This window comes from Cervus canadensis, chromosome 6, assembly GCF_019320065.1.
Source record: "Cervus canadensis isolate Bull #8, Minnesota chromosome 6, ASM1932006v1, whole genome shotgun sequence".
Taxonomy (NCBI): Eukaryota; Metazoa; Chordata; class Mammalia; order Artiodactyla; family Cervidae; genus Cervus; species Cervus canadensis.
This window is the reverse complement of record NC_057391.1, coordinates 34245482-34269311: the sequence shown is the minus strand read 5'-3', so window position 1 is coordinate 34269311 and position 23830 is coordinate 34245482. Positions and strand designations below refer to the sequence as shown.

Here is a 23830-nt window from a genome sequence, read left to right as displayed (position 1 = left end):
TTGCATAGAGAGAAAATATATGTAAACATATAAGCATGTTGACTCCTAAAATAGAAGGGGCATTATGCAAATAAGTTTATAGTGTTTTAAAGTTTCCAAACTAACATATAATGACGAGAAAAGTATGAGTAATACATTGTTCATGTTTCTTAGGCTGAACTTACTGATTTTGTGATTTAAAATGGTATATGGAAATATTTACTTCAACCAATAGATTTTTGGTTTGTTCCCTTTTTTGGGGGGGGGGGGCATGCTGAAATGCAGTCTTCAAAAAAAAAAAAAGAAACTGCTGTCTTGAAATGTATAGAAATATTTGCACCAGGAACTAACATAGTGTTGTAGGTCAATCATATTCTAAAAACAAACAAAGTCATAGTAAAAGACATCAGATTCGTGGTTACCATAAGCTGGGGTTAGGGGACAGGGGAACTGGATGAAGGCATTTCAAATGTACAGAATTCCATGATAAGATAAATAGTACTAGGGATATAATGTACAGCATGACAAACAAAAATAACACTTCTGTATGTGATATATAAAAGTTGTTGAGAAAGTAGTTCCTAAGAATTCTCATCACAAGGAAAAACAGGGTTTTGGTTTTTTTTTGTTGCTTTTTCTTTTATATCGTATCTATATGAGATGATGGATGTTCACTAAACTTATCGTGGTAATAATTTCATGATGTATGAGTTGACTGAGAAAAATGCACAACCTAAAAGCTGAGAGTTATGTTTTATTCAGTGGACAAAACTGAGGACTTAAGTTTGGGACAGAGCATCTCAAATAACCGAGACTACTCTGAAGAGGCAAGGCGGGGAGCCAGGATATACAGGAGTTTTTACAACGAAGATCAGGTAGTTGAAACATCAAAAGGTGACTGTGAATTAAAGAAAATCAGATATCTCAGTATCTCAAGTTAATTACTTTAGTGATTTTCTCTGTACCTGCTTGCCAAGTCACTTCAGTAGTGTCCTACTCTTTTACAACTCTATGGGCAGGAGCCTGCCAGACCCCTCAGCCCATGGGTTTCTCCAGGCAAGAATATTGGCTTGCTAGGCTCTCCTCCAGGGGATCTTCCAGACCCAGGAAGATCCCAACCCAGGGATCTATCTAACCCTTATCTCTTCTGTCTCCCTCTCCAGCACTGGTAGGCAGATTCCACTGGGAAGCCCTTTCTGTGTATCTATCTGAAAAAGGAAAAGTCTCTGCTCATTGAAATCATCCCTTTGATATGCACCTCAGCTACGAGGGGTGGGGTAGGGGGATGTGCCTCTCATCCTGCATTCCCACAAGGTATACCATCTGGTGGCAATAATGTGACAGCTTGATGGCAGCAACATCCTTTGTTTACTAATATATTTTTTCATTCTTATATAAGTAAAATCAGTATACTTCACATCTTAAATTTGCATAGTGCTGCATGTCAATTATAGCTCAACAAAACTGGAAGGGGAAAAATGTAAAATTGTTTAAAAATAAGAAATAAAGGTAAAACATTGCTATCTAGGAATGTGTTCAGACAATGGGATAAATGAATAGAGTGCTGTGTGAACAATTACAAAGGACTTGACAAATTTCCTTTTGGGGGAAAATAAAAACCTTAAGAGAGCAAAGCAGTCTTCTGCAGCTTTAGAATTGAACAGACAAAGCTATGCCCTACTTTGCAGTCCTTGAGCCTCAGGGTAAAAAAAGTTGAGGGGAGGGGGAATTCTCAGAGAGCTATGAATAAAAACTGTTGCCACAGTCAAGTACTTCAAAATGCCTAAGGGTAGAGGATTTCAACATAATTCTCTCAAACACAAGCATTAAGCCAGCTGACTTTAAAAAGATAATAAGAAAGAGCCCATTTAACTCTTTAGTAGTCAATTTCCTGATTCTTACAGAAAAAAAAAAGTAGGCTGGCTCCCTCAGTACACTCCTCCAATACTGAGGATACTCTCAGACTTAAAGGACTGGCCTCTTTGAACTAGAAATAGTTTTTTCTCCTGACTCTCCATTGCCCCACCCCTTTTTTGAAAAATCCTTGAATTTCAGTGTTTCAGGTAGTTGATCAACTAATTTACTCTCAATCTAAAACTGTTCCTAAGGGCACGGGTAGAAGTTAAAAATGAGAGGCTTAATTCTCTCTATTGAAAATGAGGGCAAGGCTTCTTCCCACTCTCTTCTTGGAGCAATTTCTTAAGAAAACTTGCATCAATATTTTAAGTTCTTTCCTTCTCTTTGAAATGTATGCAACTGTTTTTATTTTTTAATGGAAGTATAGTCAATTTACAACGTTTATAACTGAAACGCTTTGCTGTACGTAACCGTTTTTGAAAGCTTGGTAAGCTTCCTGCCAGCTTCACAACCCAGCCACGTCTCTTTGAAGAACTGGACAATCAACCCTTTGAAGTGTGGTCATCAAGGAAACTAACCCTATCTCTTAGCTTCTGTTGGGTGGGTAGGTGCATAACCCTGGCACCAAAACTACCTTCTGTCAGAAAAATTATTTTTTTCTTTGGATAAAGCCAACTAGTTAACACAGACAGTCACCCCAATTATCAAGTGAATTTAGGATGAATGATGTGCAGCAAATGGTGTTGGCGAGTCCTCTTACCTGAAGACTAATTAGTGTATATCTTGAGAACATGTATGTGATGGCTCTCTATGAAAGGATGAGATGTCTTTCTTTGCAATCTTTTAGCAGGTTGCCTGTGACATATCATATTCTGGTATAATCCTTATTCAATACTGAAACTGTTTTCTTTCTCTTCTACCCTTGTGATTTTAAAGTAATTAGTTGAAGGGACCATTAGATTGAGGTGCCTTGATAGCAATTAAAACTGATGTTAGAGTCAAAGCACTAGAGTTCAAGAAAATGAAACTTAGGAAACACCAATCCCAAACAGCCAACGAGGATTTCCCAGGTAAAGCAACCACTTAGGCTAGAGAAAATCAAATAACATTCTTGCTTTGCTTCTTTATCTTCTCCATAAAAGCCTTTCTCAGCTGTTGCTAGTGGAGTGTCCCAAAGACTTTCAGTCTGGCACTGCCTGACTCATATGGATGTATGCTTAAATACACTCTTGAAAATGTAAAGTGCCTCAGTTAACTTTTTAACAGTTCAAAGGTTTTCTGGGATAGAACATTTTGTTTTTTACCTATATTGCCCCAACACCAGCTCTTGACACAGGGTAAGGGATCCCTGGAAGAAGAGAACCAGGCATAGCTTTTTCAACAAAAGTGAAGTCATTTTTAGCCTAAGCCATTGTGTGATCAAATCCTGGCTACAATGTTTATCCTTGAACAGGTCTCAGCAATTAATGATCTTAAGGGAATAAATCCCCACCAGGGATTCCCTGGTGGCTCAGACGGTAAAGCGTCTGCCCGCAATGCGGGAGACCTGGGTTTGATCCTCGGGCCGGGAAGATCCCCTGGAGAAGGAAATGGCAACCCACTCCAGTACTCTGGACTAGAAAATTCCATGGATGGAGGAGCCTGGTGGGCTACAGTCCATGGGGTCGCGAAGAGTCGGACACGACTGAGCGACTTTTCACTTTCACTTTCACAAGGGAATAAAAGAGTGCAGAAACATGCCTGTTATCAGGCAAGAGAAGTAGCAATACCAAAGACAATGTATCAGTTGTAAAGACTCCCACTCCTGTTTCAATGGTAAAGATTAGCCTGAAGTGCTCAACCACCAGATCAACTGGAACCAATGAGATGATATTGACCTTTTCTGACCCCTGTGACATCAATCAAGGAAAGCTTGGACTCTGAGATTGCCCAAGCCTCTTTATGAATATTTATATACCTTTAGCTTAAAACTTTCTGATTTTGCTGTTCAGGGAGGCACTGCTTTGTGAAAGTTCCTGGGTGTTCTCCTTACATGCAGCAAGTAATAAACCCTTCTTCTCCCGACCTTTGGCTTAGTTGTGTCTTTTGGCCCATCACCCACTAAGAGGTGAATCTAGTTTTTGGGTAACATCTCTCTGCCTGCCTTCTTGGCCCCCTTGGTTGAATTATCTTTCCTAACATTGACTGGGCCAGATTTTTTAAGGTTTGGTCCCTTTCCACCTTTCCAAACGGAGCTTTTGCCAGTCCAGGCTCTACCAACCCCTGCCCAGCCAGCCCTTGTACACTATATAATCAAACGACACTACTAGAGACACACCATAGTTTTGATTCTATGTCTTTAAGGTGTTGTCCTTTCTGGCTGGAGTCACCTACTCCTCTGGTTTGATCTCTGTTAAGCTTTTCCTGACCAGACTATGAAAACAATTAAGTATTCCCTTTGCTGCATATTCTGCTCTGATTTCATGCTACCCCAATAATCTTCTGATTGTAAATGCCTATAGTATAGATTTGCTGAAGGGAGAAAATGGACCAGTCTGCTCCAGAATTCCTGTTCAGTGACAGTGATTTCCCATTATTAAATTGGCTGGAATTTTATGAATCAGCTTCTGGGAGCAGGTGAGTGTGATGCTGCTTTTAAGAGAAGGGATGACCCATTCAGAGAATTCCCGAATTTGTGAGGCTGTGAAGGTCAAACTCAAGGCAATGGTAACCTTTGGTACCCTGTGAATGCCATCTAGTTGGGCTTCTCTAGTTATATGCTTACCTCACCTCACTCTGAAATCTGTTTAAATTGTTCTGGTTACAAGCATGCATATAAATACAATCACTAATCAAGACAAGTCATTTTCCTGATCTTGGTTTTGTCACTTATAGGATGTCAGATTGACCTTGTTTATCTCTAAAAGTCATGCCTACAATGAGGTACATGGATCTATAAATGTTTTCCTAATCTGCAGTGTCAACATCAGAAAATACTAGGAATCCTCAGGTATATATAATTAGTGTCAGACATTCCATCTTCTCCTTGGTGGGTTGTTGTGGACTATAAACCCCCTTCAACAAAGATATCTCAAAAATTTCATATAAGGAGCTGAGAGGCATGAAACAAAAGTTATTTTTTTCATTTAATATTGTTCCAAGTAAAGTTTCTATTTTTTGTCTAATCTTTTAAAAAATTAAAGTTTATTTTTATTATTTTTATTAATTAATTTTTTTATTAATATTTCTTCTCTTTTTGTTACTTATTTTCATATGCATCACCCAAAAGGATAGAAGGTTTAACAAGATTACTTGGGGCATATCTATGTGCAAGTTGCTTATAAGAAAGTGACATGAAACTAAGCCCCTTTTGATTTTATCAAACTCTCAGAATGACAGTCTTTTTAATTCTGAGATCGCCTAAGGGCTTGCACATTAGTCACTCAGTCCTGTCCAACTCTTTGAAATCCCTTGGACTGCACTGTCCATGGAATTCTCTGGGCAGTGATACTGGAGAAGGTAGCCATTTCCTTCTCCAGGGCATCTTCTTGAACCAGGGATAGAACCTAGGTCTTCCACATTGCAGGCAGATTCTTTACCATCTGAGCCACCTAAGGAGAGCATCAGATAGGTGTGTATAGTGGGAAGTTGCTTTATAGCATAGGGAGCTCAGAACAGTGCTCTCTGATGACCCAGATGGGTGGGATAGGAGAGTGACAAGAAGGATCAAGAGGGAGGGGATATATGTATATATATAGCTGATCCACTTTGTTGTATAGTATAAACAAAGACTATTGCAAAGCAATTATATATACTCCAATAAAAAATATTGTACAAAAATATGTGTGTAAATGAGTAAATGAATGATGGATAAGTAAATAAATAAAAAATAAATACACATATACATAATTAATTGTGGGTGAAGCTGAGGAGAGGAAAAAGACTGTTAGTTATCAAAGTAAAGGGTGGGAAAAAAAGCAAAGCTTAGAAATGATTAATTGTTATTATTTGATTAGGCAAATGCTCCAACATTAAAGTGATGGGAAATTATAGTCATAGTACATTATAATGCAAAATCTAATTTTTGCTGATAGTTCATGCTGATCTACATCAGAATGTTTATTATAATACAGATTCATGCAGTAAGGCCTTCCTTTGAGTACAGGCCAAATTTCAGCAAAAGTTTTACTCATTTAGCAAATATCTTCGAGTGAAAGATACAATGATGAACAAAATAAATATAGCCCCTGCCCCAAAGAAGGTAGTGGATTTAGAGCCAAAATGTCCATAATGGCCTTACTGAGCTTCACATACCAAGCAATGCCTCTTGGAAGGCAGGAACGGCCAGAACAAAGGCCTGTGAGCATCTCCTGGGAACAGAGGAAGAGAGCAGCTGTGCATGCTGACTTGGCTCAGCCGATACTTTCACTTAAACCCTCTGTCCAGAGGTAGGTTTACTTCTTGACAAACAAACAAACAAAACAACAAAAAAAGAAAATATATGCATATTTAAGAAAAAAAAATCTGATGAATGAGATTTCTGAATTTAAACAAAAAACACACAAGTCTATTACTGCCTGAATGAAATAAAAATCATATTTAGAGAAATGAAAAGGCTCTGGAATGTGGGAATAATGTGAGTTTAGGGGTCTCGTTACTCTTATTTCTTCATAAGTCAAGGAAATTCTATTGGGAATATCAGATCAGCCTCATGTTTTCTGAGAAGCTTTTATGGCTAAAAGAGAAGTTAGTCTTCCAAAGCCTTAAAACTAAAGTGTTTGCTAGATGAATCTTAAATTGCTGCAAGCTAGCTAAACAGAACTGATAATAAAAAAGAATTGCAACAAGAAGTACATGTATCTACCTGTGTCAGAATCTTTTTTCTCTAAGATTGACAGGTTTGAGGAAGAAAAGCAACTTTAGAGTTGCTTCAATTGCAAAATCCAAAGCATTAACTCTTTTTACATCCTTGAGAATCTGGGTAATATTTTGCAGCAATGTAAAGCCCAAATACTGTTGAAAACTCCAGACCAGACCTCTATGCATTTTATTTTTTCAGAATTTAGGTTTCTGTTTTTTTTTTTTTTTTAAGTTTAAAAAAAATTGTTTCTTTATTTAAAATGACATATAATTACATATTTAATGTATGAATGTATTTGCTATTTAAAAATGAAAACTCAACAGCTAGAAACTATTTCTTTTAATTTGTGGGTGAATGGAACAGGGAGGAAGGTGGATTTATAATCAAAGGTTTCCCCTGTGGCTCAGACAGTAAAGAATATGCCTGCAATTCAGGAGACCTAGGTTCAATCCCTGGGTCTGGAAGATTCCCTGGAGAAGGGCATAGCTACCCACTCCAGTATTCTTGCCTAGAGAGTCCATGAACAGATGAGCCTGGCAGGTTACAGTCCATGGGATCTCAGAGTCAGAAACAACTGAGTGACTAACACTTTCATAACAGAAGCAAATTTCCCATAAAGCTTAATCTTAAGTCTCTTGTTTGTACAAGGCCCTACCTCAAGCTTTTTATTTGTTATTTTATATACTACTTCTGTAGGAACTTTACCCTCTCTACCTCAAAATTGTACAAATCTGGGGAGTCAATAGTCTGAATGTAAACAGTGACAGACTTTATTTTCTTGGGCTCCAAAATCATTGCTGATGGTGACTGCAACCATGAAATTAAAAGATGCCTGTTACATGGAAGAAAAACTATGACAAACCTAGACAGTGTATTAAAAAGCAGAGACATAACTTTTCTGACAAGTCTATATAGTCAAAGCTACAGTTTTCCAGTAATCATGTCCAGATGAGAGAGTTGGACCAGAAAAAGGTTGAGCTGAAGAACTGATGCTTTCAAACGGTGGTGCTGGAGAAGACTCTTGATAGTCCCTTCCACAGAAAGGAGATCAAATAAGTCAATCCTAAAGGAAATCAACCCCGAATAATCATTGGAAGGACTGATGATGAAGCTGAAGCTCTAATACTTTGGTGACTTGATGTGAAGAGCTGACTCATTGGAAAAGACCCTCATGTTGAGAAAGATTGAGGGCAGGAGGAGAAGGTGGGGAGGGCAGAGGATGAGATGGTTGGATTGTATCACTGACCCAATGGACATGAAATTGAGCAAACTCTGGGAGACAGTGAAGGATAGGGAAGTCTGGTGTGCTTCAGTCCATGGTGTCTCAAAGAGTCAGATATGACTGAACGACTGAACAACAAGTTTGAATGTGATACCAAATAATTAACATTCTAGAACAGTAAGATCCTCAGCTACTTGTCCATAGTTCAACACTGAGAATATTCTGTGATTTATGCTTGAACTGGAAGTGAGAAAGTGTGTTTGCAAACTGACTATGTAGTCATTCATACTCATTAACCAAGGTCTGAAGGTTTTCTCGGGAAATGAGACATTCCATGCTAAAAACAGACCAGCTGGTCACTAGAACACTGAGTTGGACCGTGGTTTAAGAAACAGAAAGAGCAAAACAAAGCCTGTTTAATAATGTTCCCCCAAGACAAAATTGTTGTTAACCTACTTTTTCCTGGCCCTTTCTTTTCTTTCCATGAAATTGAAAATGCAAATTTTCATTAGTTTTATCATAAAGATAATTACCATCACAAGAAAAATTAAATTGCATATGTAGTAAAACACACTATATATTTGGAAGTGTGTGACATTATTTTCACTGATTGCTTTTACAGCTGTTTATTCATTTGAACATTTAAATAATCCATCAAGGTAGAAACTATATATTTTACTTTTTTTTTTAATTAAAGCAACCAGGCTAGTAAGGTTTGAATCACCAACTGAAGGACAATTGTTTGTTAAAGCCTGAACTAGGACCAAAGTTCCTTGAATTAGCACAACAGATCAGCAAAAGGTCTTGACACATTCTGGAAAATGTCCCTGACTCCTAATATTCTCCAGTCAAAACCCATCTTGATATTAATCTAAACCATGCTAGCAATTTAAGCAAATCAGAAACCATATCACAGAAGCAGTTATTTGACTATAACAGAAAAAAAGAAGTCTTAATGCCAAACCAGATAAGCTACTGTATTGCCATTCAAGTGGATACATCTGGTATAGAATGAGAAGAATACCTATTTCCCTTCATATGTTCTAACATGCATTCTTTTCTACTTGTAGTTGGTGGTTCTCTTTAAAATTACAACAGTTTAATTTGAGAATTTCACAAACCACATAACAATTAAAATATGTGGATTTTCTTCACATAAAGTGTCCAATTACACCAAAAGTAATTTAAGATCATAAATTATGCTCAAAACTAAAACTGATAAAAAAAGTTTGTAAATTGAACATTATTAATTACAAATGCAAAGTTATGTATTAATGACAAAAAGTAACATTTCATTGTGAGATATAGGCAACTAAGACCCTGTGGTTTTAAGAGAAACTACTGCCCCTCCCTTAACTAGAAAGAATTTAAATTGTGGCTATATCCAGCAAAAGATATATTACCAGGGATAAATTATATCTAAATGGCCCCATCTAAATGGCAAGGCAAACATCTAAACACCAAACATCTGCTCTTTCTCTTATGGAACTCTCCTGAAATGACCCTCTTCTCCTTGGAAACTCCAAGTCCATATCCCATGTCTTAGCTCAAGATGACATATACCTCATTCTATCTTTCTGTGTTTGAACTTTTCATGTATTTGAGGTCTCTGACCTCTCCTGTATATAGGATTCTTATACCTACAAAATTAGATTTTGTTTTCTCCTGTCAATATGTTTCATGTCAATTTAATTCTCAGATCAGCCAGAAAAACCTACAGGGGATGGGAAAATCTTCTTCCTCCCCAATATATCAGAATGTTTAAATGTACATTCAGTTAGAAAATAAGTATATTTTTTTAACTAGGCGGTAACTAGCAATTTCTGCCACTAGTTGCCATATTTACTTTTGTGTGTAGTAAGCAGGAGGAGAAAACTAAACTCAAAGTCTGAGTATTTTCTGCAGCTAAGGTAATGTACATATTTCGTAAGTGTTCAGCTGGGTGAAATTGAGGTGAGGTAGTAAACTGTGCACTAATATTCAAAAGGGAGCACACAAATCAATTTCCAATAACACACATGACTTACAACTTTAAGTGAACAAACAACTTTTCCTAATAAGCATATTTTTAAAGTTAAGGAACTTTAGAGGTTTCTTTTTTGTTCTTCTGTATTTTATATACATCAGATGGCTATTGTGACTACTATTATAATCATATTTGTACTCATAGAATCTTACCGGCATCTGAGACAAAACTAGTGAAAGTCACTCAGTCATGTCCGACTCTGTGACCCCATGGACTATACATGGAATTCTCCAGGCCAGAATACTGGAGTGGGTAGCCTTTCCCTTCTCCAGGGCATCTTCCCAACCAATCTTCCCAACCCAGGGAATTGAACCCAGGTCTCCTTCATCGCAGGTGGATTCTTTACCAGCTGAGCCACAAGGGAAGCCCAGCAATACTGGAGTGGGTAGCCTATCCCTTCTCCAGTGGATCTTCCAGACCCAGGAATTGAACCAGGGTCTCCTGCATTGCAGGCAGATTCTTGAGCTATCAGGGAAGCCCTAAGACAAAACTAAGAACTAAAACAATTATAATATAAAAATCACCTAGATAATTTTCCAAACTCCAAATAAATTAGAGTATAGGCAAATCAACAGGGCTTCTTTTCTCTATACAGCAAAGGAGAGATATCTCTATAAATAGATAGATGCTCTCTCAATAAAAGTATGTATTATATATGTGTGTGCATGAGTACATGCTCAGTCGTGTCCGACTCTTTGTGACCAGATAGACTCTAGGCTGCCAGGTGCCTCTGTCCATGGGATTTTCCAGTCAAGACTATTGGAGTGGGTTGCCATTTCCTCCTTCAGGGGATCTGCCCAACTCTGGGATGAAACTAATGTCTTTTGCATCTCCTGCACTGCAGGCAGAGTCTTTACTGCTGAGCCACCAGGGAAGTCCCTGCATTATATATGCACATATATATATATAAATACATACAAATATAGATATTTTTATATAAGTACATACATATAATTGAATATTAGATGCAACAACATAGTATTGGGGGGTTGGTTGAATAAACCTAGACTGAGAGAGCTATAATATAGAAAATGTAGAGTTCTTATTGTCAATTATGTATATCTATGTCAATTATTTAGTTGTTTCAACAATTAGCAATATCTAGTAACTAACACTTGTATGGCACTTAATATGTACCAGGTACTGTTCTAAGTACTTTCATATATTCCCATTTTATCCTTACAGAACAGGATTGTTATTATCCTCATGTAACATAAAAGCGCTTGAGGCACCATGAATTTTGACATGACTAAAGTCACTTGGAAGTGTTTGATCCAAGAATCAAAGCCACTAGCAGTTTGGTTCCAGAGTTTGTGACCTCCACCATGTGCGGTGCAGTGCCTACTTGCTCATGTGTTTCCGACTCTTTGCTACCCCATGGACTGTAGCCTTCCAGGCTCCTCTATCCATGGAATTCTCCAGGCAAGAACACTAGAGTGGTTGCCATGCCCTCCTCTAAGGGATCTTCCCAATCCAGGGATCGAACCCAGGTCTCCCGCTTGTAGGAGGATTCCTTACCATCTGAGCCACTAGGGAAGCCTGACCTCCACCATAATGCCCTTCAGTTAACTGTCTAGGCCCAAAATTTCCATGATAAAAATCAGTGGCTTAAAGACAGTCTAACCCATTTACTTATAACTCTGAAAGTCTTGAAATTTAGAAATCAAGGTTATTTTTATAGGTAAAATTTCACATGCATTAATTCTAGCAACAATCTTATAACAGGCAGCATGAAGCCAGGCAGGTCTGACTCCTAGTCAAGCTCTACTAACTTCTGCCTGTGAGAGCTTAGGAATATGTTTTAACCTTCTTCAGCTTCATTTTACTATATTATGCTATGTAGGCGGAAAGCATTCTTTAAAGTGTTGCTATGAAGGAAGATCCCCTGTAGAAGGGAATAACCACCCACTCCAGAATTCTTGCCTGGAGAATTCCATGAAAAGAGAAGCCTGGCGGGCTACAGTCCATGGGGTCAGAAAGAGTCCAACACAACTAAGCATGCACACCCAAATGAAGGTAATAGAAACTGTATATATATTTTCTGGCCCATTCACAAGTATTTTATAAATGACCACCACTATTAAGCTATCATTTTTATTCCCATGATATTTGAGAAAACTGAGTTCAAAGACTATAAAAGATTTCCCTAAGAGAAAACTTCTGAAGTAGAAGAGGTATATCTTGAACCTGTCAGGTTCCTTGATGCTATATGTGATGCAACTTCTAGCACATCACAGTGTTTCAAAATTTCCCTCTTTGCACAGCACAGATGTTATCTGTTCCATTTTCCCCTAGTTAATTAATTCCACATCAAGTTTTCTTGATTTTGAATCTTTATGTCATATATCATTTATAAGATACAATTTGGTACGTAACTACTTCCAGATTGGTGCTTCTGTAAGAAAACTGCAAATTTTCTGAGGGAAGAATAACCAATATCTGTACACAACTGCATTTACATGCCACTGTATACTCAATAAGCAATTTTACTTGTTTTCATTATAGAACAATGTTCACTTTTTCAACAGATATATTCTACTCGAATTCATCTAATGGGATCTCTGAGTCTCCAGGAATTCTTTCCTCTTCAGCCAAGAAAGAATACCAGGTTTTGTCAAAAATTTTGTTATTAAAAATAATTTCTGGTATCATCGACAACAAGTAAGGAAAATTTGCAGAAGCAAATTATAGTTAGATATTCAGAAGGAAAAAAAGGTCAAAGATGAGACAAAAGAAAGAAGGATACAAAAAAAAAAGAAGAAGAAGGATGCAACCATCTTCAAAAGCAGCATAGAGAAGGACAGGTCACAAGAAGGAGGAGGAGGAGGGACAGGAAGAGGAATAGATCTGACAAAGAGTTTATGCTACACAATCACACAGGGACCAACAGAGATTGCAAAGTGGGAAAAGCAGGTAAAGCCCTATGGGGTTGGGGGTGTCTATTTGCATAACAAGAAAAGGGAGAGTGAGGTATAATAACGTCCAGGATTTGCTTCTTTGTTCTCAAAATAAGTAGCTACTTCTCCATTATCTTAGAAGTAGATTTACTTCTGTCTCTTTTGAGACCTCAGAAAACTATGACTGAACAACATTTTTTGGCACTTTGAATACCATGGCTGACTAGTGTGTCCGGCTCTAGGGAAAAATGCCTTTCTCTTCCACAGGACAGACCTAACACATTAACAGGTGCCAGAGCCAGGGTTTCCTGGAGCATTTTGTTTCCATGGCTCTGCAAGTATAGGTTCACCAACTCTCTGAATAAAATGGAATTTAGTGAAATACACAATTAATGAAGGCAATTTAAAAAATAAAATTTCCTAAAAAAAAAAAAAAAACAGGTGCCAGGGCAGACTGATGAAGCATGTGTTAATAACACACAGCAAAGACTGGATGTTCTATAAATGTTTCGTTACTTCCATGAAGAGTTTATAAAAAGTTCAGGAAACAAAGAATGTCTGAATTAAAAGGAAAACAATGCTATGTAATAATATATGGTAACTGTCAAATTTAGGATATAAAAATAGCAAGCTTTAGGATTTCAGAAGAAAGGAAAATCACCATGGGTCAGCTGATGTGGTCAAAAAAGGCATCCATAAGGAGGTGGGTCTGGTCATCAGCCAAGTCTCTTACTGTGGTATTGAGAGTATATAATTAAGCAGTGACACCTAAAAGGCTGACCATGGCACAAGAATAGCATGTATTTCCAATTTACGTCCTGTTTTCCACTGACGGTGTTTTGCCAGTTTAGATGCATAAAGTTCTGGTAAAAATAATCTTGTTGACAGAACATTCATATACAGAAGAAAATTTCTAGATCTATAACAGTTGAAAATGCATGATTATCATGAAAAAAATCCTTTGAAAACGTGTATACCTATATATATATATATATTTTTTTTTTCTGTTTTCTTCCCAATTTAATGTTAACATCTTTATTTTCCAACATACTTAGTTCCTGGTCCCAAGCTATCAGAGCTCTATCATTTAATGCGAATTCTCCTAAAATTCTCAACTTTATATTCAGCTACTCAGCATTTACTCTTCTTGTCATGACTATCATTTTTAAAAATTATTTTCTGGAATGTGTCTTTCTACATTTACCTTTTATGCAGAATAGTCTTTTAGATTGCCTTTTCTGTCCCCCATACTCACACACTAATATCTAGCTCTAAATGAAAATCTACCAGTGACATTTAGCCAATAATAAAATGCTCTTACAGAACTTATATTAGTAACACCTACAGCAAACAAAATCATTGGAAGAAAAACAACACATAAGTTTTAAAATCACTGATGCCAAGGCAAATATTCCCCCCACCCCATGTTTCCAATAGTGTTCTAGGTATTTTTCTTGCCTCGAAGAACCTCAATAAAAATATGCTAGATAGATGAACAAACTATTGAATACAGTAACAAAACAACTGCTCATTCTTTGTTTAATCTATTTAGTTAATCATTAATTCTGTACCCTTTTATTCCAGTAGACACTTTTGGGATAAAAAGACAGAATGGAACTTTAGCCTTTGAAACAGTAAAAGAGGGACTGGAGGATAACATGAATGTGAATAATTTAAACAGACGTTGAAAGCTTAGGGTGCCAGGGTGCTGTAAGATAAGATTCCGAGCCATAAGATGCATGGGAGCTGAAGGGAGAAAGAGAGAGCAAACCAAGGTTTGTTCTGTTTGCCAGAGAAAAACACTAACACGGCCTAATAATTATGAACAACCAGTATGACTAAAGTGAGCATCAGGTTAGTCATCAACTGCTTGAATTTTTACCAATGAATTACTATACAGCTTGGCTATGTTTACAAGTCAACGCTGAATGATGAAATGTAATCAGACTGTGAGCTGGGGTCCTAATGGTGTTTGATACCCGGCAACCTGGCAGCAGATGACAAGCCCCAGCATGATCTACTGCTGCTCTGCCAGGCTCTGTGCCCTCAATCAGACCAACCCACTCAGAAGTGTCTGTCCTCCCCAGTCACGGCTCAACCACAGTCACCGGAGAGCTCCTTTTCTGGAAGCCCCTGACAGCCAAGGTCCATCCTAGCTGGGCCACTGATTGCATATCTTTTGCTGATTTAATGAAGTGATAAATTATGATGTGTGCTGAGAGACAAAGTTTCTTTATTGTGAAGCTGACTTAATGCAGTGGATCTTCAAGGCGTGGCAGGTGAGAGGCAATAAATAAACAAAATCCAAATACCTTATAACAAGTGAAGACCTGACTTTAGGACATGGCCTAAAGGTATGAAAAATCAATGGCCATCAAAATCCATTTTGTGGCAAAATTATCACAAACACGTAGTTTATTGATGTTTATTTCATATAGACTAGGAGTACTTAAGACTTTTTCATGGTTTGTTTCTTGTTCTATAAATTACATATTTTTTTTTCCCCTATGCCTGTGTTCATAGATCTGCCACAGGTAGTCAACACATCTTTAAAAGGCATTAAAGGCAGAGATCCAGACTTAAGGAGCTTTCAGTATATTCAGAAGGGTAGAAAGAAGTTAAGTCAGAAGCTAGAGGTTTTTTTGTCACTATGTTTCCACAAATCTGATTTAGGCTTTCACAAACCAACAAACAAATGACTGACTTATGCTAGAACAAAAAATCCACAGACCACACACACACACACACACACACACACACATCCTGCTACCCTTTTATTTGCTGCAAGCAGAGGCGTAAACTTAACCTCAAGTACAAGTACATTTCCACCTCACCAAGGAGTACATTATTTCCCCAATGCAATTCTGTAAATGATGCAGAAGTTCTCTTTCTAGCCCACAAAATATATTTATTCTTTAATATTACTGGAACAGTATGGTAAATAGAAGTGACAGAGGAGAAGGTCAAAAAAGAACAAACAGAAGGATAAGAATATAAGTTGTTTTACTTTAAAATAGTATTTTGCATCTGTATAGCATTAAGTAGTTTACAAAATATCACGTACACAGGTTTCATGTTACCTTAAAATTGGTGTGTCATCAGGAAATTACAAACCAACAGAGTGGAACACCAAGAACATATTAAAAGTGCCCATTAAGAATGATAACTAATTTCAAAGTTCTTTTAGGCTTCATTAACAAAGAATTTCTACTCCTGTGGGGAAATATTCTTCACCTTTTCATCTCTTTAGCTATTTGGCACCATTATTTAACTCCCTTCCAAATATAGTTTTTTCCCTCTTGACCTGCTTTTTCTCCCTTAACATAAAATCATTCTTGAACTTTTTCTCAGGTTAAAAACAACAGCTGTTCTCTCAGCACTGTCTTTCCCCAGCCACCAAGCTATGCTCCCTTCTTAACTTTTTGAGATTCATCTCCAGTCGCCTTCCTCCATCCACAACACGTTTTAACTTAGTTTCATCCTTCCCAACTCTACAAATGCACTCGTGCCAAGTCCAAAGACTCCCCAGCTACTAATTCAATTGGGCATTTTCATCTCTTATCCAAGTTGGTATCTCTGCTTCATTTCACACTGTCTTTCTCCTCCCTACAGCTCTTTCCATTTGCCATTACAGAATCTGCAAACCACTTTCTTCACCTTTCCCCTCTGGACATTCCTTATCAGTCTCTTCAGCAAACTGCCTTTTCTCTGCTGTCTAGATGAATGTTAGTTGATCACATTCAAGGTCAATACTGCAGTCTTCTGGGATCTTTCCCTCTCCCTTTCACCACCGCAATGAACTGAACACCAGGGACCATCCATTCAACCAACTAATCTCTCGAAATTCCAATTTGCCCTCTCCATTTCTGCTGCCAGTGCCTCAACTCTACTCCTTGCCACCTATCACAGTTCATTATACAATCTGCTAGCAGTTCTTACTGCCTTTTCTCAACCTTCTCTACCACCATGAACATCACCCCTGACAACAACCACTCATTCACTCTCTATACAGAGCCAAAAAAAATTATTACTTTTCAACTTTATTTGGCAATCAAGATGCAGTTTTTTCAAAATAGCAAGCACATTTCTTAAGGCCTTATTCCTTCCTTTTAGTTTCATTCATTGCTAACCTTCAACATGGATTCTTCGTCCAGTTCACACAACTGTTTTGCTCCTCTGTGAGGTTATGCTGCCCTCTCATGCCTTCAATCTTATGGAGGTTCCATTCCATAGACAGTGGTCCTAACCTTTTTGGCCCCAGGGACCAATTTCGTGGAAGACAATTTTTCCACAGAGGGGGAGGGGAAAGTTTTAGGATGATTCAAGTGCATTACATTTATCATGCACATTTTATTTCTATTATTATTACATCAGTTCCACCTCAGATCATCAGGCATTAGACCCTGGAGGTTGGGGACTCCCAGGAAAGTCTTTGCTGCTTATCTTTGAAGGCCTCTGCTAACTGTCATTTCCTTATAAAGGTTTCCCAAGACTTCCTAAATAGTGTTTGAATTTGGATTCACTAGCTTTCTATATCTGCCATTTTTAAGCTATTATGGAATTGTTGGTTTATTTAACTTTCCTATAAATTATTATGAAGGTGAGTATGACATATATCTTAAGGATTTTAAGCAAACTTCTAATTTTACACTAAAATGAATCTTAGGTTATCTGTTTGTATAATAAAGCCTTTGACCAAGATAGCAAAAATGAAAAAACAAAGAAACAAACCACCTGCAGCTCAGTTTCAGAACACACTATTTCTAAGTTTTGGAATCTGAAGCAATGAATAATGTTTATAGCAATCATTAATTAATCAGTGCTTTCTAAACTATAACTCACAAAACATTTTCTCATATATTTCTTCTCTGATATACACATGTATTCTTATGATTCTGTAAAAATGATTAATAACAAGTGTGCCTTGATGCAACTTTATCAAAATACAAAGTGATCAATTAAACTGCCTTTTAAATCAAGGAGACGTAATGTGTCCTTCATCTTAACTGAATTCCTAAATAAAATTTAAGTCATAGCCTCATCTTGTGTTTTACACTTGTCTCTCTCCTGATGAATATGAACTCTGATGCATTACTGCTACCGTGTAATATTCTGTCATATCTATAAATTCCACAAAGTCTTAAACCATAAAAAAGGATGGCTACACGCTGGTTTTTTTTTAATGTCTGAAAATTAATCATTTATTTCCCTTTCCTGACATGTCTTTTATGCTTTGCATGTTTTTTAAAGATAAGGGGAGTAGTAATGTTAAGCAATATTACTATCCTCACCAGTGGAAGAAAACAAAACTATCAACCCCAAAACAAAGCTACATACTTGACTTTGAAGGTGCAGTAGTTTGTCCAATTTCTAAGTATTTTCCAAAGACCTTTCCTTGAATTATGAACTGCAAAATCACTTTGACAGTTACAAATTCTATTTTTAGAGCCTGTACCTTTTGTCACATAATTTTACATAATCTTCGAAATACTTGGAGCATGAAGACAATAAGAGGGAGATATAAACTGAACAGTTACAGTATAAATAACATATGAAGCAATCACATAATTCAATCAACATATATAATACCACAAAGACTGTTTCCAAAAATTATCTATGTTTATGCATGATTCAGCATTATGAACAGCATCTGCATAGTCAATGTTGGAATAAAAGAGAAACAATTAAGAACGTTAAACTTCAAAATGTACAACTAACTTTTTTCTATAAAATATAAATTTCAAGCCTGGTCCATAGAAACTGAAATTCACTGGTATCATTAGGTGCAAATTCTATGCAAGTGGTTTAATGAAAGACAAGATCAGGAGCAAGAAAGAAGCTGATCCTCATTGTGAGAATTAACAAACATAAAAAAGCTATATTCTCATACTGCAAATTAGTGATACATTATGGAGAAATATAAAGATAATTTTCAATAAACCTAATAAATTTTACACAGTTAAGTCAGAAATTTTTCTTAAGAAAAAAATGAGAAACTCATACATAAATTAGGTAGTTCATTGTTGCATATTCTAATATAGCAAAGCAATAAAAACAACACAATATTTTGAAATTATAAGTGCAAATATGGTACAAATAATTGACCATATGGTAGCTATGTAATTAAGTTTGCTACCAATTAAGGATGGCTTATTAGGTGACCACTAAAAGAGCAGTACATTTGGAAACAAAAAATTTAAACCTGAGGAGCAGAATTTACCCAAGAAAGTTTGGAACAAAGAGGAAACATAACATATTCTAGTCTTCACATCCAGTTACACTTATATTTTCTTCTATGCATCAAAGAGAATAGATAACATAGAGCTATGAAGTACTTCTAGTAATAACTGGGTTGTTACTTCTTCATCTCTGTCTATTCTTTGTACTTAGTGAACATTAACAAAACATGTTGTACGTATTCTGTGACTGTTTATTCATATGTATCACTTTTTTCAACTGAATTTTTGTGAGTTCTTTATAGATTAACCATGAAATATTTAAATGTTACTCCCCACATCAATTTTACCCCTGAAAATATGGTTTACAACTTGACTTTGGCTCTTAGTAGATTTTTCCTATATAGTATATTCTTAGAGAAAGTTAAAATAATGCATTTACATAATCAGATTCTAACTTAAAATACATATACAAAATAGATTTGTTTCTTTCATTCTCTATATAAAGAATTACAATTAAAATTTCTTTTTCACTATTCACCACTAATTAACTGCACATTTCACCACAGTATTATGGTGAAAATGAGTGTGTATTCAATAATATTTATTAAGCAGCTACTAGCAGAAAGACTTCCTTCTAGGCATTTTGAATACATCAGTAAACAAAATAGATGGAGATGTGTATCTGCATGAGGTTTTCCTAATTCTAGTAGGGACAGAGAGATAACAAACAACATCTATGAAGCAAAACAATGGGTCCTCAGACATGTGCATACCCTAATCCCCAGAACCTATGATTCTGTTACCCTACATGGCAAGAAGGACTCTACAGATATAATTAAGGTTGCGGACATTAGAATAGGGAGTTTATCTTATCTGGAGAACCCATCTAACTTAATGAGCCCACAAAAAAGAATTGTTTCTGGTTGTAAGTGGAAGGGAGATGATTCAGAAAGGGAAGTCAGAGATATTCCATGACTTTAAAGTATGTTATGAGCCATTTCTGGCTCTGAGATGTAGGGAATCACATGCAAGAATTAGAGACAGAACTCCAGGATCTAAGGGTGACCCCAGTTAACAGCCAGCAAGGTCAATGAGATCCCAGTTACATCAGCACATGGAACTGACATTTCCCAAGATCCTGAATGAGCTTGAAAGTCTATTCTTCCCAAATCCTCTGACAAAAACCCAGGTGACAAACACTTTGATTTCAGCCTTATGAAATCCAGAGAAGAGAAACCAGCAAGCCAATCTGGACTTCTGACATACAAAATGGGGAGATAATAAATCTGTCTTGTTTGAAGCAGACACTTCATCTGCGGTAATTTGTCCTGACAGCAAGAGAAAACTAATACAAAATGCATAATTCATAATTAAATTAGATACTATATTAGCAGATATTGACTGGTCTAGGAAAAGTCAAAATTAATGTAAGGCCAGAAGAATCAGGAATGCTTGTACCAGGAGACTGGACAGATGGAGGATTAACAGGTGGCCAGGTTAGGCCTCATCAAGAAGGTAAGATTTGAACAAAGGAAGTAAGAATGTTGGCCAAGTTAACATAAGGAAACAGAGGTACCTGCTATTGGAAAGACTCTAATACAGACCCGGCATCTGGGGGAACAGGAAGGAGCCTTGTGTATCCGGGCAGGAGTAAGTTGGGGCCGCACAGGGTTAGTGGAGATGAGGTAAGAACATTTGCCATCTCAGCCCTTGGAAACCTGGGCTTTTACTCAGTGAAATAGAAATCCACTGAAAGGTTTTGAGTGGATAAGTGATATGATCTAATTTAAAAGTTTCAAGACCAATCTTGCTGCTGTCCTGAGAACGGGTTGTTTGAGGGGCAGGAACAGAGATCAAGAGACTTGTTCAGAAGTCTGCAATTTGCTCATTTATCCACACAAAAGATGGTCATGGTTTGAATTAAGTTAGTGAAAATAAAGATGATGAGAAGGAATCCTTTTCTGGAAATAGTTTTGTTTTAATTTAAGGAATATGAGATTATAGGAATGCATAACATTTAAGGACCTCTTTTTCCAGGAAGCTTCTGTGGCACACTTAGATAGTAGCCTTACTTAATTATCACAACACATCACACTATTTTCATAGCACTTATCACACTCTATGGTCTGAAATAAGCTGCTTACTTTCTCTTTCTTTCTAGGCTTCAAGTTGGACTCTTAAAAAGGCAACTGCATATTTTCAGATGAGCTAATAAAAAGCTACATGCTGCCAGCCTTATTTCTCATCTGTACTGCAGGTACAATCCAGACTTCCTAAGAAAAGTTATCTTTTATGACACACCAGAAGTCCTCCAGGCCACTTCTCTCAGAAGCTATATAATTTCAAACAACTTAGATGACACCTAGATGTGAAAATCAGGTTCACATTATTTTTATCTGTTTTCCAGTAGAAGGAAAACCTCAGGAATAGTATAATAGAAAGACAGTCTAAATGGAATATTGTTTCCTAGATTTTAATTCACTGGTTTTCCTTTCTTGGATTGGAGCATTGTAAAGAAAAGGCCTAGAACAATCCAAAAAAGAAAAGTGGGTGGTGGAAGAATATTCAATCACTTAGGAGTAAGATGCAAAAACCTTTCAAAGCCAAGAAGTTCGTGACCTTTCAAAGCCTTGAAGATTGTGTAACACTTGATTTCCATGCAATAAAAAGGAGCATATCATTCCAGACTATAAATTGGATTCTGTTTAACTACTTTTCAAAAATCTTTTGTTTTGTATTAGGTTATAGCCAATTAACAAACAATGTTGTGATAATTTCAGGTGAATGGCAAAGGGACTCAACCATACATATACATGTATCCTTTCTTACCCAAATTGCCCTCCCATCTAGGCTGCCACATCACATTGAACAGAGTTTCGTGTCAAACTACCTTATTTTTTTTCCTGCCCTGACCTTATTCCAACAAGAACAAAAGCCAACTAATACTTGTCTTCAAGCGAGAAACTTGTCAGGGTGTGAGAAAGGACCATTTTGCATTCTAATCACTGCTTAGTAGACCTACCTACAAATTAATCTCCAGGCCTAACATCTTTAACCATTTAGTACCCAGAGAAGCATTAGTAATTCAGAGTAAGCCTTTGTTTGCTAAACCTTACTTAAGAGGAAGATAAAAAAAAAATGCTGAGAAAGTTATTACTTATTTCTAGTTTTTGCAAATTTTGTGAGCAAAAATGTTAAAGGTATTCAAACAACCAAGAACTTATTTATGTCCTTTCCTTTCAACTATACTGTACTAATTTGATATAGGAATTTACCAGTTTTCTTTTTGTTTTTATATACTTGAGGGTCACTTCCTCACTGTTTTTAAACTGTGCCTCTGTAACAAACAAAGAACTGATTTCAGACAACGAATGATGTACTGACTGTAATCATTTGCACAGAGATATTTGATCACAGTTAATAAGGGAGGAAAAGCAAATCTCTTCTGAGAGTAGAAATAATCAGAAAATGGACACTTGTGAGTTGCAATGAGAAAGATAAGATAATATTAATTAATCTTCATATAATTATAATAGGGATAGAAGTTTCTTTCTCCGCCGCACACTCCCCCAACCATGGACCAGGAGTTAACAATTAGACAAAGAAATAAAAAATAGCCCCAAGCCTTGAAAGTACAATAAAGTATACAATTCTGTTGGGAAAAAGGAAACAGCATATATAAAAGTGACTTGTAGTTGGGTTGGAACATTCCAGAGTGACTTGGAATTAAGGCCATTTCTTCTAAGCCCAGGTAGGGAGACTGTAGCCAAACCTTATATACCCTAAAATGATTAAGTACAAGTTTATCCAAACTTTTGACCTACATCACTTAAATTTCATTGCATCTCTGGGAACTTAAGAGTAGGTATTGGGAAACAAAAAACAACTATAATTGAAAAACTCATATAATACCAGAAGCTATGAAGATAAAGCATGTGGAAATGAAAAAGATTAACTGGTAGTAGGCTCATGCAAGATCAGGTAAGAAAAATGTCAGCAGTAATCTACGTGGAAAGTGGGAAGAACACAGCCATCTGCTTTATTGGTCTGTTGAATTTATGCATTTTTCCTATCAATGCATGTATTCCAGGATGGACCATGAGGCATAAGTTCTTACCTTTGAATCAGAGCCCTGACTACCTTAGGGCATTTGATAATACCCCATTGCTCAGGCAGGTTGTCTATGGAGTGCTATGGAACAGGCACTGTGAATGTATTAACTCCTCCTCGCAACAACCCTAAAAAATAGGTACACTTATTAGGGGTATTACCATTTTACAGATTATAGAAACTCAAAGCTAAGTTAAGAAATTTACCTAAAGTCCCAGAATTAGTAACCCAGTGCAGTCCAGTTCCCATTTTTTCTGGTAACACTTTCTGGAATGAGGATGGAAAATGCAGCCATCAGAAGCTCATAACTGTTTCCAGTCTGTTTGATATGAAGTATCTGTGAGCCTCCATGGAAAAGGATAAGGATGAATCATGTGAAGCAATGAAAAGCATGAGACAGGAAGCTCTACAATTACTTAGAAGAAAAACAAAATAGAAATGAAAATATTTCAAGTGGCAAAAATAGTTTTACAATGTTGTAAATGGCTGATAATGTCTAAATTATGCAGTAAATTAAATTATGCTGATAGATTTGCTATGGAAGAGACAGGTTGGAATGAAAGTGGTCCTCCAGACTGTTACCAATGCCAGACCCCTGAATTTCCCTGGGAAAGAGGCCCTGAGGTTTATAGATGCTACTGATATACATATACAAATCAAACCACAAATTGCTCATACAATTTCAAGGTGAGTTTTGGGGGAAAGGCCTTTAGAGCTAAA

At 36.8% G+C, this 23830-nt stretch overlaps 1 protein-coding gene across 1 annotated transcript in view; it reads right to left on the bottom strand.

Moving 5' to 3' along the window:
* Positions 1–23830, bottom strand: part of MDGA2 (MAM domain containing glycosylphosphatidylinositol anchor 2) — an 858597-nt gene that overhangs the window by 580814 nt on the left and 253953 nt on the right. The gene's annotated exons all lie outside the window — the stretch shown is intronic.